Below are 16,952 nucleotides of genomic sequence, written 5' to 3'. Positions count from 1 at the left end.
TCCTGAAATTGATGTCACTATCTCCCGAAGTAAGAATGTCAAAGAAATGTGGCATGACCTGAGACAGACGTTTGGACCAATGCAAATGCAGACAAAATGGCCGCTGTTGCTAAGCTAACAGGGGAGGAAGAAGATGGAGCTGAATCTCTTTGAATGCTTTTTGGACGCAGCACGTTCATACTTGACTTTTTACAAAATTAAAGCGCACACCACACACAGTGGTTGAATTTTTCAATTTGTCCAGCATGTTTGAGAAGCCACTCTGCTTTCTTCGGTACATTTTGTTTCAAATATACAGTGTACATATACTGTGTGAGACAAGCGGCTCGCTCTCTCAAAGGTCTCCTGACATTACAGCTTCAGACTTTTTAAAAAAAATTTACCGACATTTTTATTTACACAACCTGGAGGTAAACAAAGAAAATAAAATAACATTACATACTTCATCCCGACTTCCGCATTAGAATGATTGACTACTTAAATATTTTCCTCCAGAATTGTGAGTTATGAGATGAGTAAAATGTGACAGCTTCATATGAAAGTCTGTTTGAGTCTTTGCAGTTGAAAGCCTTCATAGTATGACACAAGGAAAGCCTTCACATTTTTTTTTCTTTTTTCTTTTCGTCCCTATGCGTTAGGTTAACTTTGGGAAATCATGTGAGAGATAGTTTTTCTTTGTAATCGAGACTTAAAGAATAAGATTGCTAACTTTCTCTCTCAGTATACTTTTCCCACTGATCTTAGATTTTTAAAGTGTAGATTATGGAGGTGATTTTTTTTTTTCGTGGCTTTTTTTACAGTACGCTTCAAAATGTTTAAAGTTTCTTTGACAGTTTAAAGTATGTTGAGATTGCGGAAGAAAGAAGAAAATAAAGAATAAAGCTTTCAAATATAATGACAATTTAAATTAGCATTTTATTTGTACAAACCTAATTTATATTGACGTCCTAATTAATTATTTTTCTGTAAAATTTAAATTCCACAGTGACATTAGAGCAGCTAGCGTAAATAAAATGCTTTAATATAAACACAATTTTCAAATAAAAACGCTTATTGTTTGTTCTTTCAACACAGTTGACCCTGTGATGTAAATACAACACAAAAGATTCGTAAAGAATTGAAGATCTGTGTTGTGGGGACGTCTAAGTGTCCTGGTAAGTAGGAGGGACTCTGCTGACAGTTCAATGTCCTCTCTACAGACGAACATACGAAAAGCAGATGGTGGCCTTTCATTCTGCAAACTGAGACAAGTTTCACATTTCAATCTCAGAGAAACATCTGATTTGATTCACAGTTTTTTGATCAAAAACGGCTTCTTATTTATCATTGCATATTATTAGATTATGATGAGAGCCTCCATTGTCCCCTTGAAGAAATAAAAAGACTTGAAATAAAAGAATCTTCTGCCAGTTAGAGACCACCTTGAAAAAGGGAGCTAATGAATTTCATTGTCTTTTGATGCTGCGCACGAAGTTTTTGCAAATGTAGAAACAATTGAAAAGAATTACAAAGAAACGCACAAACAGATGGCTTCTTCAACAAACAGCTAAACAACACAAAGTGTGCATAATCACTTTCCGATTGTTCTGCAGATTCCATTTGTCTGACATAAGCTGGAAAAGTTTTCAAGAATGCTCGCACAACTTTGTTTTCTGCTGAAACTACAATTAAAACTATGTTTGTTTATAAAGGTTTCTCGTTTGTAAAAAACTACTCGTGTGTGTAAGAGTACAAAACCAAGTTCATCTACACTTCATGAAAATTAAAACAACAAAAGTTTTTAATTTACAGTGAAACTGTAACATTAAATGGAGCAATAGTTCTGACAGTCAGAATTAAAATAAAACTGTCCTGTTACTTGTCTTAACAATATCCTAATTTTACATTTAATAATTTTTTAAAATTAAAATTAAAAACACTGGAAATATCTTGCTTTTAATTCTAACTTTTAACTGGAAATAGTCTTGTATTTCTTGTTTTGTTATCGACGTCTATATATTGAAGAAAATAATTTTTCCACGGTATAATTAATTTTAAATTTTATTTTTTAACAAAACTAAAATTAAATTAAAATGACATACTATACAATATTAGCTTTAATTTACCGTTACAACTTAAAAACAATCATTGTGTGTCTTACTTAAATTTCACATATTTTATAAAGTCAACGGTTATTGAGTACTACGTATTCGGAAAATTAAAAATTCAATTTCAAACAACATTCGACCCCTTAATTTTGATATGCTGCGCTATTATTTTCATGTTTTCATTCTTACGGAAATACCGTGAAATGTATTAAATTTCAAAATAACTAATTGTACACTATCGGCCCTTTAGGAAAAGTAAGCGATAAAATGTATATGGCTTTATTATTATTATTATTTATTTTTTTGCAATAGCTATTCTGAATGTTTTGTTACCAATCAACATACATAGCAAATAGGAAACAGAGATGATGATGATGATGGTGATGGTGATGACTGAGAGCATCGTGAACACAGTAACAGCAGCTGTACAGAGCATGCATTGAAAGAAGTGGGAGGCCTGCTTATATCACAGAGGCCCCACATTCACTTTGTCGAGTTAAATTGATTCACCTGAAGGTTCTGGTCACATATTTCTTTAAATGCACCTTAAATGAGCCCAGCCATAATTTTAGTGTACAAAAGGGACTTGTCAGAGTCACACAATTGACGAGAAATAAATAGGGAGTCGGTTTTTGTGGACGTTCTTCAAAGGCGCTCCAATTTCACAGCGTCAAATTAAAGCACCCTTATATTTTATTTCCATGAGTGTTATTATTCCTGCTTTTTGGTCTGCAGGCTTTTTTTTTTTTCTTTTGTTAGAATTTATGCAATTGTGAGAGTGATATTTTAGAGTTAAAATAATCACAATTAAACATTGTTTTGTAAAAAATAAAAACGTGATTTAAGAAATTGTTTGAAATTTAAATACTGTCCGTCATTTTTAACCTACATTTTTACTTGAAAATTGATGGATTGACACTTTTCGGTCTCCGCTTTCCGGCACCTTACAGCAATCCCACTCAAATTTGAAGACATGTAGTCATATCTGGGCTGCACTTGAGGCGTGTTTTGTTATTTATCAGTACTCTGTTTTGACTGCTGATGTATATTCTGGATAAATATTTGCTATCAATAGTGTTACCTGTCCTGCCATCACAATGCAATCTCACATCACGACACTCGTCTGAGCTGAGCGCTGCCATATATCACTTTTTGTTCTGGGATAATCCGCTGCATGTCACTCAATGTTTGCAAAAGATGACATACATGATATGTGACCTGTGCACATGTTCGTGTTGACGCTTATTTGACGGACTCTGACATGCAAGTTTAAAAAAAGGAAGCGAAAGTGACGTAGTGTGTAGATTTTAGTAACCTTTTTCTCGTTTTTTTAAAGCACACATAACTGCATCTACGCTGGACAACATTTGCCCACTTTTCTGCAGAGTGATTGGTTACATTTTTGCCTAAATTTTTTTTTAAAAAAAGCAGAGAATACTGCATAAAAAAATATGTTGCAGATTCTATTTTGAAAATTCATAAATAAAGTTTTGTGCAGTACACTTGAGTTTGGACTTACAATCTCCCTTTCAGTCAAAAATGGGTCAGCATTATATAACCAGGAAGTTGACTGCCAAAGTCCTGCAGCTTGTTTATGGTGACATCTCATTGCTTTGGTCGGCGGGGTCCTGCCAGTGTGCGTCTTTATTAGTTTCTATGCACTGCTGGTGTGGGCACCCCAGCAGCAGCAGTGACAGCCCTTATCCCTCCTCTGTGCCCCACCTCATACTAAGCCGTGGATTTGAAGGACAGGCAGCTCAGGACGGGACAAGTGCGCCAAAGCAGAGCATAAGCAAAGCTTTAGAGCAAGAGGCCACATTCCAGTGTATCTTTCTTGGACAACAAGCACAATACACTCACTGCTTTGGAAAGGACATGTCGCAGTTAATGCCTCATGTGCCTTCATGTGTCAGGTTTAGCCACAAAAAAAAAAAAAAAAAAAAAGTTAAGGGGCAACAGTCATGAGCAGAAAGTTGAGTGCATGAAGTCAATCTATAATGAATCCATCAGCCCAAATCCTCACTTCTTATTTTGAAGGCCCCACACTCAGACGGATCCTGGATCCCTACAGCAAAATCAGAACAAGTCAACATTTTGCTAAATTATGAAAGAACAGAATTTTAAAAACACAGTGAAACGCACTGTTGTTATCACCTTTAAATCTGTGAGCTGAATCCTTTATTCAAGAAGGAAAAGTTTCCTCGCGGGGAGCACCAGGAGGTGCTGTAAAGCAGTTAGCCTTTGATAGCACCAGCAAAAACAAACATGGCTGATGAAGGGGGGAGGGCAGGGCCGACAGTAACGTATACTGGTTCAGGGAGTTAATTCATCGCTACCTTCGGAGGAGCTTTTTCGAAGCCCGGAGCATCGACATTAAAAAAAGATGCCCCCCCCACGCCCTCCTACCTGGGGCTCAGAGAGGAGATGCACCCCTGCTATGACCTCAGCTGAAAAATTTCAAAGTCATGTCGGAAAACTGTAGCGCTGTTGCTAGCTTGGTTGCTAAGAAGCAGTCAGCAATGCTTAGTACCCCACAATGCAGTTTGGTGTTATCAGTGTGGTGCTTTTTCCTAGTAAAGCATGCAAACACTGGCCACATGTGTTGTTAAATCACAGCATACCACAACTTTTTTTTTTTTGAATTGAAACGTATTATGGACATCTCAAAGTGTCTTAAGCATTCATATCGCTAAGCGCTCTAAATATACAAAGACTACATCAGGAGGATAGGTGGAGAAAGAATGAGCTTTACTGGACTGATTGACAACAGTAAATGGTGAAGGCTTGTTTCATTGAGTCCCAGATTAGGCCCAGCAGAAAGTGACAAACTAAAAGACGAAGTGAGGCAACCTGGTCCTCCCTCGTCCTCATCTGAAGTGCTAAACCTCACCCTGACTTTGCAACGCTGAGGCATGTGAGTCACAACTGTGAAGATATAATGTTATTTAAACCCAATCTGTCACCAAATGGAGTGAAAAGAATGCTTGCCAAGTGCACAAATCTAACATCACCACTTCTGAGACACACACACACACACACACACACATATACACCTCCCTATCTCCATGTCATTACACTAGCAAAATCGCCAATTAATAAAAAGGGAATTCATGGAGCTGTCATTAACACGATCGCTATCAAAGGTCAGGTTAGACATTACGGAGTAAGTGACACAAGTATCAACACTCCTCTATGACTTAATATGACACAATTATGAGAAATAATTAGTTGCCATAACTGACAGATTATTTCTGATGGTGATGAGAAAAAAAAAAATCTGAAAATATTTTTATGTGATAACATACAGTAATGAATTATTTCTGCAGCGACGAACATCACGGCATCCCTCTTGGGTCTTAGCTGTTGCTGCGGCGCGTGACCCATTTTGCCATTTAAACAAACCAGAAACGTTGCTAATTTTGACAGCTCCATTCACGAGTACCCAACCCTTAACAAGTCTGCCACCCTCTGCAGCAATATTAAAGATGGTGACAGACAAGGAACACTGGCATGTTGGTGCCCTGATGGTGCCCAGGTGGTGCTCATGGGTCTGAAACTGCACGCTGCCACATGTCCATAATGGCTGGAGGGATGTTGCCTTGCAGGGATGTGCTGGGGCCAGAAAAGTTAGTTTTGCAAACTGTTTCTGACTTATATATGGACATATGGACAGTCAGGAGAAGTACTCAGATCCTTTACTATGTAGAATACCACACACTAGATACTTGTTGCAAGTACAAAACTATTAACAGGAAAACAAGGTGTAAAAGTACGCGGCTGCTTGTCAGTGTTATATTCACATCATATATCATCAGAATCCTACATACAGGGCAACAGTTGAACATTATAGTTGCACAATTTGAAGTTAAGTTTTCCTAATTAATGTACGATACAGCTGCAACTATTAGTTGCTGATTAATTTTCTTTGCATCAACCAATCGATTAGTCGGCTATTTTTGATGATTGATCAATTGTGTTAAGTAAAATGCCAAACTGGTTCAAGCATCTCAAATATGAGGTTGTTTTTATTATATAAGACATAAAATTAAAGATTTTTATGATTTAAGACTATTGGTCGGATAAATAAAAGACGCCACTTTGGGCTCTGCAAAGTTGTGTTATGCGTTTTTCACTACTTTTAAATGTTTCCAAACTAAATGATTAATTGGTGAGCGGGGAAAATAATCAGCAGAGTAATTAATAACAAATCAACAGCTTCAGCCTTATTTTAACCCTTGATGTAACAAACACATTCAGTAATCTGATCTGAAACCAGCAGGAATACCTATAAGATAAATGTAGGGGAGTTAAAAATAGCATAAAATGGAAATGCTTAAGTATAACTGCCTCAAAATTATACCAAAGTACTGCAGTGATATTATGACTAATGCCTCGTGTTTGGCTTTGACTTCTTCACCATATTTCATCACAGTGTTAAATGAGGCTTTGCAATACCAGGTGTGTTTTTTTAATATAATTTAAGTGCAATGTGACAAATTTCACAGCTAGAAAATTTCACATTGTCGTCTGGTTTTTATCGTAGTTTTGGTCATTTAGTCTTCCTTATTCTGTAATACACGTTTGCTGACAGAGAGTTCACCATAATTTGGATTTTTGTGTCAGTTTTTGTGTCTCTGAGAAGTGTTATTAAAGACAGAATAGTCCTTGGCTTCTTTTCCAGGAATATTATATAACTGAAACTATTCAGGGGAGGCTGAGCCCTAAAACCTGCTTTGACTTTGTGAAGGTCAAGGGATTCTGTTGAATTACTTTACGTCAGTTTGTTTAAATCAGCAGGTCTGCGGTATAATAGAACGGACTAACCTAAGTACACTCGGGATATATCATTCAGGCACATGAATTCAAACTGCTGAGTGAAGCGATATTTGCAACCCCGGGCCACATTAAGACCCGAATCAACATGGCCGCCGGGCCTGAAAGAATAATAATAATCTAAAAGAAAAAATTACATATTGCCAAAATGAAATTGGCGAAGAATGCAGGGTGTGCACGAGGCAGTGGGCTGCTCTATAAAGACATCTGCTGATTACACAGTTTGGGGAGGCCTGGTAGAGAGGAGCCTGGCAGTGAAACGTGTAAAGAGATTGAGACCACACGATGACTGCTGAAAGAACACAGCACTCAGACCCTAACAGCCAGTCACTCTGAAGCCATAAAGACGTGAAGCGGAAAGTTGCCTACTCTCTATTTTACACAACAAGAGAACCTGGGCTGCAGGGTGGCAGAATAATATTAGGCCCCCGAAATCCAGTCAAGGGCTTTCTCATTTTGTTCAGGCCTACTGCTCGGCAGGCACACTAAGTATCCAACATGGGCTGGATTAGATTTTTCACTGCTATTGTGAGGCGTTGGCAGACATGAAAAAATGCCTCTATTTTGACGGTGCAGTTTTGAACATGCTCTCTGCATACGTTTGATGTGCTGCATTCACCTCCGCAAGACAGTGGCAAATTGGTGTCTGTCTCAGCTGACAGTGACATGCCTGCAGACGGGTCTGCCTACACGCATCCGCGGCGTGACGTCGTGTCAGCGCTCTGTGTGGCAGGTGGAGACAGAGACCTGCTTCAGGTGGGCCGTGTGCTGCAGAGCGGCTCCCCGGGGAGACACTTTGGCACCATAGTGAACGTTTTCCTGAGAGCGACCGCACCACGGCCTAGAGACTTCCACTTCACTCCATTTCAACATTTAGGGAGCAAACATTAAAAGGTTGAGGTCCAGGTTTTAGGGGTCCTTCATCAGGACATTTTCAGCATCAAAAAAAGTAATTTCCTGCATTCTGGTGAATTTTTATGCATAATATTGTGCATTTTCTGCATCAATTTATGGCATAAATGTCTAATTTTGTCAAAACAAAAGTCCTCTGCTACTTGCGTGGTTTTTATGGGGGGCAAATGCACATGTTCTAAATTTTGAGGGGGACATGTCCCCCGCGTACCGACTGAAATCTACACCTATGCTTCCACCCGACACACATCATACTGTTGCAAGCCTTCAAAGCTTACTTTGAACAGGAATTTGGTTCAGTATGTGATGAAAGATTTAAGGAAAAGTGGCAGTGCAATATTCAAACTTATAATTAAAGCTTATTGACACAGAAGATTTCAGGATTAACTCAGTACAATTTGGGTTTGGTGGAAAATATTTTCCTCTGGTATATCATGGCTGCAACTGCATGTGAGCAGAGGTTTCATAAAAGATTTGTTTGGATCTGTCTCTCCGGTTAGTTATACACGAGCTCAACAACTGACATGCACATTCAGAGAAGAAACAGACGGACCGGAGAGAGTCAACTATCCTTTCTTTTATCTTTTGTCTTTTATCACATGTCTGTAAATATTGGCTGGAACAACCTTTCCTCGATGGGCCTCAGGTACTTTTGTTGAGAGAGACGCTCATTACACCTGAGCTCAGTTTTACTTTGAGAGAAGCATTTTTGAAATTTAAAACTGGACAAATGTAAGATGTTTTTTGATCAGGGGATAATCAGAGAAACACAGTGGTAATGACTCTTAATTTATGCTTATCATTAAATTAAACTTAAAATTAAACACTCTGCAAATGCTCACCCAGCTTTGCATTATAACACAGTGTGTGGTGTGTGTACATGAACTTACTTCTCTCCTTTTCACGAGCGCCCAGATCTCCCTGCTCGTGTCTCAGCTCATGTCAGAAGTTTGCAAGCTCTGGACGGAGTTGTTTCTCGAACCACAGGTTGTACTTCCGCATTTTCGTCAGTAGCCGTACGTCCGCTAACAAAGAGTATTTGCGCATATTGAGAGAGAAATCCGCCCTTCTCTGTTCAACACGTTCTCACTCAGAACTGGTCACGTGGTGCCGCTCTGTAGGACCTTCCGGGTCTACCTATGACGTTTTAGGTATCCTTCCGCGTCAGCTGTTTACTCTCCGTGATGTCAACAAATGTGCAGGGTAAGATGACCTCATGGTGGGCCCCTTACCTTGATGTTAACAAATGCACCTGTTCACACAACAGTACAGACTGTCACTGTGGTTGGGATTAGACAACAAAGTCATGGTTGGTTAAATTTAGGCAAAAGAAGCACGAGGCAAGGTGTGAAAAAAACGGAAGTCTGTTGTTTGTGGGACCCACCTGCCTCCCCGCCCAGCGTTGTTACCTGACACTGTACTTCAGTGTGCACGCGTGACTATTTTTTCCTAGCCATGTTGTCAAGTGACGCCACCTGTGTGTCTGGCAGAGTATCATAACAACACCACTGGCCCCGTACAGCGTGTTGTCATGTGACGCTGTCCATGCGCGTTGCATATGGACACGGGAGGTAGCTTTTGGCGTCACATGCATACGCCGAAAGCACTGACAAAGCGGCGCTATTTGACAAGTTTGGAATGGAAACAGGTTGCTCTCTCTCTGGCTGCCTCTCCGACTCATACAAAACTCAGTCAAACTGTCTGTATTAGCTATTTCTCGCCTAAAATGTCTTCAGAAACATATTTTAGTGCACTGCTTTGCTGTAATACGACATTCTGAATCAGGAATCGGAGCCATTTTGTTTCCTGTATTGAAAAAATGTATCATTAAAAAATTTGATCAAACAGTTAAACTAAGTAGCGCTGATAAGATACGAACCAGAATTACGTTTTTACATTGCCTAATTCTTGCCTAAAATATTTTAAGAAAATATTTTAGTCCACTGTCTGGCTGTAGTAGGGCAATTATTTGTGAATAAGACACAGGCGCCACACTGTTTCCCGTAGGCTATTGTAAAAATAGAAGCTGAAAAAACTGACATAAATGGTAAAACTAAGCAGTGCGGATAAATTATGAACCAAGATTACTATTTAACATGTTTTTCAAGGTTGTTTGTGACCAGCCAGCCGACATATTGTTCTCTGTGTCAAAACCAGGCCCTCAAAAAGTATGTCAGACTTTGAACTCAAGGTCCATAGTGGTCAAAAAGTAGAATTACAACTCCTGTGTCCATCACACGATGCCATTTGGCCCAGAAAGACTTTTTCCCATTGACTTACACTGAAAAAGAGACATCTGTAAATCAGTGGATAATATATAATTTTTAAGCATCACAAACCCTGTGAAATCATCATCAGGATTTGAAGCATTCATCTCGATAACATTTGGAAAGTCTGGAATAGCCGCATGAGTAAATAATTTTATGCCCATTCAAGTTAGTGGAGCGCTAAATTCGAAGTAGCCAGCTTGGCCGTAGGAAGTCTCTAGTGCACTCACTCCATGGGCCCAATGATGTGGAAGCAGCACCAATCATTCTAGTTGTTTCATACAGTAGAAATAGTAGGGGGTTTTGTTGGGGTTTTTTTGGCTTCATGAACCACTGACTTTAGTAGGACTGAAGGGAGGCCTGCTGTGAATGCCAGGTCTCTTTATATGGTTAAATTGTGTTTCGAGGTCCTTTGTTGCCAGCCTGCCACCATTTTGTTTCCTGTGTCAAAACAGCCAAAGTCTCAGCGGGAGTGTTTATTGGTCCACTGAGGTGCAGTGCATTCTGGAAGATGTAGGTTTTCGTCCCCTTGATCAAACATGCACTCCTTTTTCTCCTTTTTTTCTGGTCATGTAGCACCAAATTTCAGAAGTATTTGCATCATCCTACTGCACAGACAGCCCGGTTTTATGCAAAGACTATCTTTCTAGCAGTGAAATACTGATTTAAGCACCGAAGCGGCGTTGTTTACGCAGAGCTTATGTTTCACCAGGACATCTGAGGGCATCTGGTTCTCCCTCAGCTGAGCCATATGTGTCCCTCTGATCATGTTTAGCCAACGCGTCCTACGTGTGTTTTCCCTGAGCCTCCTCTCTCGTCCTGACCTCTCACCCGGGCTCTCTTTTTCGCTTTGTTGTGCAGGTCAGAGTCCATGCACCCGCGCCCACACAGCCGCATGGCCACGTTTTGGTATGCAGATACACAGACGCAGGTAAGTCGGCTCCAGGTGCACCCCACAGTGATCCTGACCCATTCTAATTCACTCCGCAGCTCTCAGGTCAGGCCTAGGGCCCAGCAGGCTCCCAGCACAGGTCACAGAGGGCCTCAACATCCCAGAGATGAGACTCCAGACTGGCATGAAGAGGAGTGTTTGATGTGGCCCTGAGCTCGGCTATGTTACCATGTTGCTATGCCTTTAATTAGCTCCAGCAGCTGCTACTTCCTGGTTTGACAGGCCCTGGCAAACTCCACTGTCTCTGTAATCTCTTACAGGTGACTGTCAGTTGCGTGTCAGCTCATTGTATAGTGACAGGCGGTGTGTTCTTTAAGTCAGGTGTTAGAGCTTTAGAAAGGGCTGTTTACCAAGCTAATTAACTGTGAAGTGACTGTAGACAAGATCTGAATGAAAAAAAAAAAAAAAGCTCACGGCGCTATAATGACCACAGCATGTTTCCAAATATGTTATGCAAATATGTCTCAGAGCACCAATCCCCTGCCCATTATTTATTTCCTTTACAACTTTTGTGTCTGTTTTTCTGAGGATGCAATCATGATTAAGAGACTGCAAAGTTCTCCTGGTGACAGTAAAAGTGTCACTCTGCATTCTTTATCTGGATTTCCACTTTGCGCAAAGACATCTTAACCACTGGAAATTGCCCTCCGAGGACTGACAGCTAGAAATTGATCTCAGGTTAGACGAGCGCACCTCGTTCCCCACTCTCCTTTGTCACTCCCAAGTTGGTGGATCTTTCCTTAAAACTCCGCCAGAGATGAAAAAAGGGAGACTTCGCAGCTGGCTATGGCATACTAATACCCTGGACTCATTAAATTAATGGGGGCCAGATTCCCCTCACTGAATGTGCACGGATGCCCTTTGAGTTTGCCGGGGCTAGAGGGTGTGCAGCACTTTGAAAGCCCTGACCGGCATATTGAACGTGTTTTAATAGAACCCTTTTGAGACTCCTGGTAGGATGCACAGTAACTCTTTGCCTTTAAGTTCCCGCACCTCTCTGTGTGATCTCGTCAGATAGCCACTCTATCCTCGGATTCAGGCCTGGAGAGGGGGAGGGGACCGTGCACGTTAAATGAGGCCAGAGGTGCCCATATCTCAGTAGAGGCCATTCTTTCCTGGAGATGTGAATCTTTGAGACGCGGCGCAGAGCAGGCTTTGATGTACGAAGGTGCTCGGCGTAGAGGAGGCCGACATTCAGTGGGATTCCCTTCTGGCCTCTCATTGGACAGTCGTCCAAACGGTGTTGATTTAATTACTCTTTTTTGCTTTTCACCTAGCCACTGAGGCTCCACTATAAAACACATTCAGTCCCAAATGTGCCCATTATAAATGTCATCATTGGCCATTTAATGTGAAGACACACTCTGAAATATAGGCAAGCCGCAGGATCATATAGGGTCCAGTGAAGATGCTTTTATTGCCAAGGGTAACAGAATTTCAAGGTATAAAATTGTTTTTGATGGCAATATATTGAATAACTCTTAATATAATGGGAGGAATAGAATATTAATATATGAATTTTGCATATTTGCCCAACAGCAAAAAGATGAATTGATAAGAAAAGAAAGCTGGTGAATTTGCATGACAAAAAAGTCCCTTTAGAGTACTAATACATCACCCTCGTGGTTATCGGAACCAGATGTGAAGATAGTGAGAGTTTATCCTCAATGAAATTAAATCTTTTTAGCTTTTGGTGATTTTTTTTTTTTTTTTATAATATCGATGTTTGGTAACAGCAAGCCAAAAAACATGTTCTCTGCCCTGAGCTGAGAGGACATCATGATATAATGATAATCTTTCAGTTCTGCTCTGTCATCTTGACTACATGCTCTCATGAAAACATCGCCCACAATGATGAGATTATACACAGTCACGAATGAGCCAACAGGACTCATCCCAGCGGACTGAAATACCTTTTAAACGCAGCTGAATAAGACAAGTGGATACTGACAGCAAAGATGTGGCGCCAGACAATGAGGCTCCCGCTCTTGAATTTAGTGAATAAACAGAAATCCAGTCGAGCTAAAAATGGCTGACTCAGGTGCATGGCAGAGGAAGCATCACATTTCTCGATTACAACTCCCTGCCTCTCCATCGTAGCCTTAGCGTGTGACAAAACAGCACTATATACCTCTTACAGAAATCCGTGTTGGGCAATCATTTGATTTTCATAGCCGGCTTTGACAGTAATGATTTCATAAAAGCCTTTGATTTTAGCTCGATCACCACGGCTGCAACATCGCTGGGTATTGCTCCTCATTAGTGATTCCATAAGCAGAGAGCAATGCACTGCTGTAGCGCCTGATACTTACATGCCTCCCACTCTAAAGTGTGGCGGTAATTTATTCTCTCCCCGGTGCTCATCATCCTGATGCAACTCACACAGTGACAAGAATCCATCTCTGTGGTACCTGGCAACAAAGCGGGAAGAGGGGTAAAGGAAGGAGGAGGAGCGGGGGATCACATATTTTGTGATCACAATCAGAAAGAAGAGGAACGGTTACTAGGCAGGTTTAGAACATCCTAATGCCACATTACTACCACCAGAACATCCTGTGAACATAAAAACCAGAGAGAGGAGGTGAAAACAATTCAGCGGCTGAGATGTGATCCAGTATAAGCTATCTTCTCCTGCCAAAAGTTTTTTCTCAGAGTATGGCTTAAGCACTTCAAAGTTAAGTAGTATATAGAGAGTATGATTCATTTGGCAGCTCATATTGTCCCGCTTCAAAAACCTAAAGCTAGCCAGAGACACACTGTGGGCTGTTTTCAGCTTCAGAGGAGAGAAAGAATTTGGCTTGAGCTTAGGCCGCCCATCCCCATCCAGAGATGGGCTCTTTTTCATCTTATCGTAGTCTTAGCGCATTGGTGTGGTGACTATGTGCTTCACAGGTGGGAGTCTGCCTCTGTCAAATAAGCCAGTTCACTAAGGACGGGATTTGCCGCTGTTATTTTTCTATTAGGGAAGAATTATGCTAAGCCTTTAGAGGCCATCTTTGTGTTGCTATGGCAGCCCATATTTCCTACCGGGTTGAGACCTTGAATGACTACAGTGCAAAGCCAAGTAGCCCCCAAACCCTTTGAGGATTAGAACCGGGGTCTCATAGTTATGCAAAACACCTCTGATATGATTGAACCTTGAATAGTTGAATGACAAAGTTTATTGAGATTGCCTCTCTTTTCATCTGATTATTGTCATTTGATTATTCCCAATCACTTGGCGTGGCTTCAAACGCAGCTTTTCGAATGGCTATTGTTTAGGACAACACTAAGAGCTTTTTCCTCTCACATGTTCACAAGGCTCATATCTTTGACTATTATATCAGAGAAAACAAGAATGCACGATTCATGGTGGTAGAGATTGAATAAAAAAGGCATTCATCTCAAACAGAAATACAGTATAATGCATCACTACAGAAGGCAGGGATTATTTTTTTTATTTTATCTGCTGATTTATTTCCATTAATTGATTGTTTTACCTTTTTAAAAAAGACCCATTCTATGTGTGTATAATACAAGGGCTCGTCTACACATTGCTTGTTTGTCTCCAGAACTTAAAAAGGTATTTAATTTTAAATTATATGAAGAAAGAAATTAGCAAAAACTCAAATTGAAACACCTGGCAGCAGAGAATGTTTGGTATTTTTTGCAAATTATTCGATTATCAAAATCCATTTATTTTATGTCAGTCAACTGCTTATCTTTCTAGCAATACCTGAAGATAATCAATACATAATATGGTTTATTTTTATACTGACACCAAAACATTTTCAAACATCAGAATCATGTTAAATACCCTAATCAGATCCTCATGGGCAAAGATTTGGGGGGGATGCACGGTACTCGTCTGCCTATAATCTGTCTTTCCAAAAAATATTAAAGTGGCAGACATTTTTGACTAAATTAAACATATTTACACCATAAATTTATGCAAGAAAGGTAAAAAAAAAAAAAAAAGATACATAAAAAAATCACCAGAATGCAGGAAATTGTTTTGCACTCAAATTTTCCTGGGGGGAGGACCCCAAACCTCCAATTTCCTATGTGTCTCCCCAATGTTGAATGCAAGGGACAATTTCCCTAAATATTTCCGACATGTGCATATGCCCCCCCGCCCATAAAAACATGGACGCTCAGTTCTTTGTCCTTTTATTTTGACAAAATTAAAGCAATTTCAACTATAAATTGATGCAGGGAAGGCAACAACTGGTTAAAAAAAATCACCAGAATGCAGGAAATTAAGTGTTAAAGCTCAAATATTCAGAAGTGTCCCCCAATGTTGAGCCAAAACCTTCACCCTGCCTTCTGCTTCATATAGGATCGTGTTAATCTCACAAACATGACACTGCACTGCTCATTCTATCTTAATATGCAGTTTGAGATTTAGAGATAACCTTTTGTAATTCACATCTGAGTGAGAATTTCCTTCCTATAGCTCCCACAATGCTTTTCAGTCTACCAACTGATGTTTCCGAGTTGCTGTAACCATCAAACACATTTTTATTTTTTATATATTTTTTTGCTTATGAAAGCAATTTCCACAAACCACAGGTCAAATTTCACGTGCAGCCAAATCAATAGGAATAGTTTTTCCTTCTCTGGATTTTGTCGTAATGTTCCCAACTGTTTTCAGACCAGCCATCAAAGCCTCAACTCTATTCGCAGACATGTATAGACAGCTACTCAAAGTTGACACGGAGATGAGGCTTTGAAAGTACGAGATTGACACTATTGTGGTCACAAAGCACAACAGGAAACTACTTTGAAGAGGAAAGTGCTTTGAGTATCGGATTTCACTTTAGGAATTGTGGCCGAAGACGAGCTGGAGTATTAGACGTGTTGAATTGGTGTACATTAAACAACAAAACCAGACATGTGCACTGAATGCTGCTGCTGTGAGCGTGTCCACACAGAGGGTCAAACGTTTTGAAACCACAGATAAATATGACACTGTTTTTTTTTTTTTGAAATCTTAAATTTGCACTCTCTTGTTTCTGCATCTGGGACGGCACAAGCTTGTGATGCAAATAAAAAGTTGACAATATATTCAAGTAAGCAGTACTTTTTTTTTTCTTTTTTACTTTACAAAATAAAGTGCCGCTATCAGAGCCATGTCTTGTTGGCAGTTTGGGAATTGATCAGTCTCAATCCCAAGCTGCAGCCTTGTCAACTGGCAGGTCTGCTGAAGATGACACATTTTCTGACAGTGCCTTGTCAATGACTGTGCTTGAGTGAAATCCCCAGCCATGTTTGCTCGCTGCCAAAGCGATATCTATCATCTTATTTTTGACAAATTCGTCACACCCGTCTCTCAATCTAATTGGTCTTTGAGGTTCCTGTAAGACAAAGACTGCTAATCTTGGAGTGTGTGTGTTGTGTGTGTTTGAACAACGCTTGCCATTGAATACTTCTCAAGTCTTTGAGGCCCTGTGTTTCAGCGAAGTTTGAAAAACATGACAGTCACATTTTAGGTGCTCTGATGTCACACAGTCTTTCTGGCTTAAAAGTTCACTCAATATGAGGTTTGGTCTACTTTGATGTGGGGTCTCTAGTGAAGCGATTTTAGCATGCTATCTGCCTCTGCTGTTCTCTGTCACCCACTCCTGCAAAGACTGACATGGGAGCTGCCAGAGCTGAGACTCAGCCTTTTATTCCTGGTGACTACAAATTAAAGATGGGAGGGGGGGGTAAATTCAAGCAGCACCATGACAAGCAGGATGTTGAAACTTCTGCTAGTATTTACTCCTGCAAGAAAGACTTTAAAATCAGTGGTTAAAGAAGTATTTATTTTTTATTTATTTATATTTATTTAAGTAAAAGTAGTTATATCACTATGTGGAAAATACTCTGATACAAGTGGAAGTTATGCATTGAAAATGGTACTTAAATAAAAGTAAGTAT

At 40.0% G+C, this 16,952-nt stretch overlaps 2 long non-coding RNA genes across 9 annotated transcripts in view; one reads left to right on the top strand and one right to left on the bottom strand.

Moving 5' to 3' along the window:
• The window catches only part of LOC121947725 (uncharacterized), a 54,484-nt gene extending 45,551 nt beyond the window's left edge, over positions 1-8,933 (bottom strand). For all 8 annotated transcript variants that reach the window (XR_015777237.1, XR_015777240.1, XR_015777236.1 and 5 more), the window contains exon 1: positions 8,723-8,933. This is a non-coding gene — a long non-coding RNA (uncharacterized LOC121947725). The remainder of the gene's footprint in view (positions 1-8,722) is intronic.
• LOC148188877 (uncharacterized) overlaps positions 1-16,952 on the top strand; it is a 30,883-nt gene that overhangs the window by 1,901 nt on the left and 12,030 nt on the right. The window contains exon 2 of the long non-coding RNA XR_015777243.1: positions 10,961-11,030. This is a non-coding gene — a long non-coding RNA (uncharacterized LOC148188877). The remainder of the gene's footprint in view (positions 1-10,960; positions 11,031-16,952) is intronic.

Source organism: Plectropomus leopardus, chromosome 8 (genome assembly GCF_026936395.1).
Source record: "Plectropomus leopardus strain MGB_pleo_1.0 chromosome 8, ASM2693639v1, whole genome shotgun sequence".
Taxonomy (NCBI): domain Eukaryota; kingdom Metazoa; phylum Chordata; class Actinopteri; order Perciformes; family Serranidae; genus Plectropomus; species Plectropomus leopardus.
The sequence above is the reverse complement of the archived record's forward strand: the minus strand, read 5'-3'. Positions and strand labels throughout refer to the sequence as shown.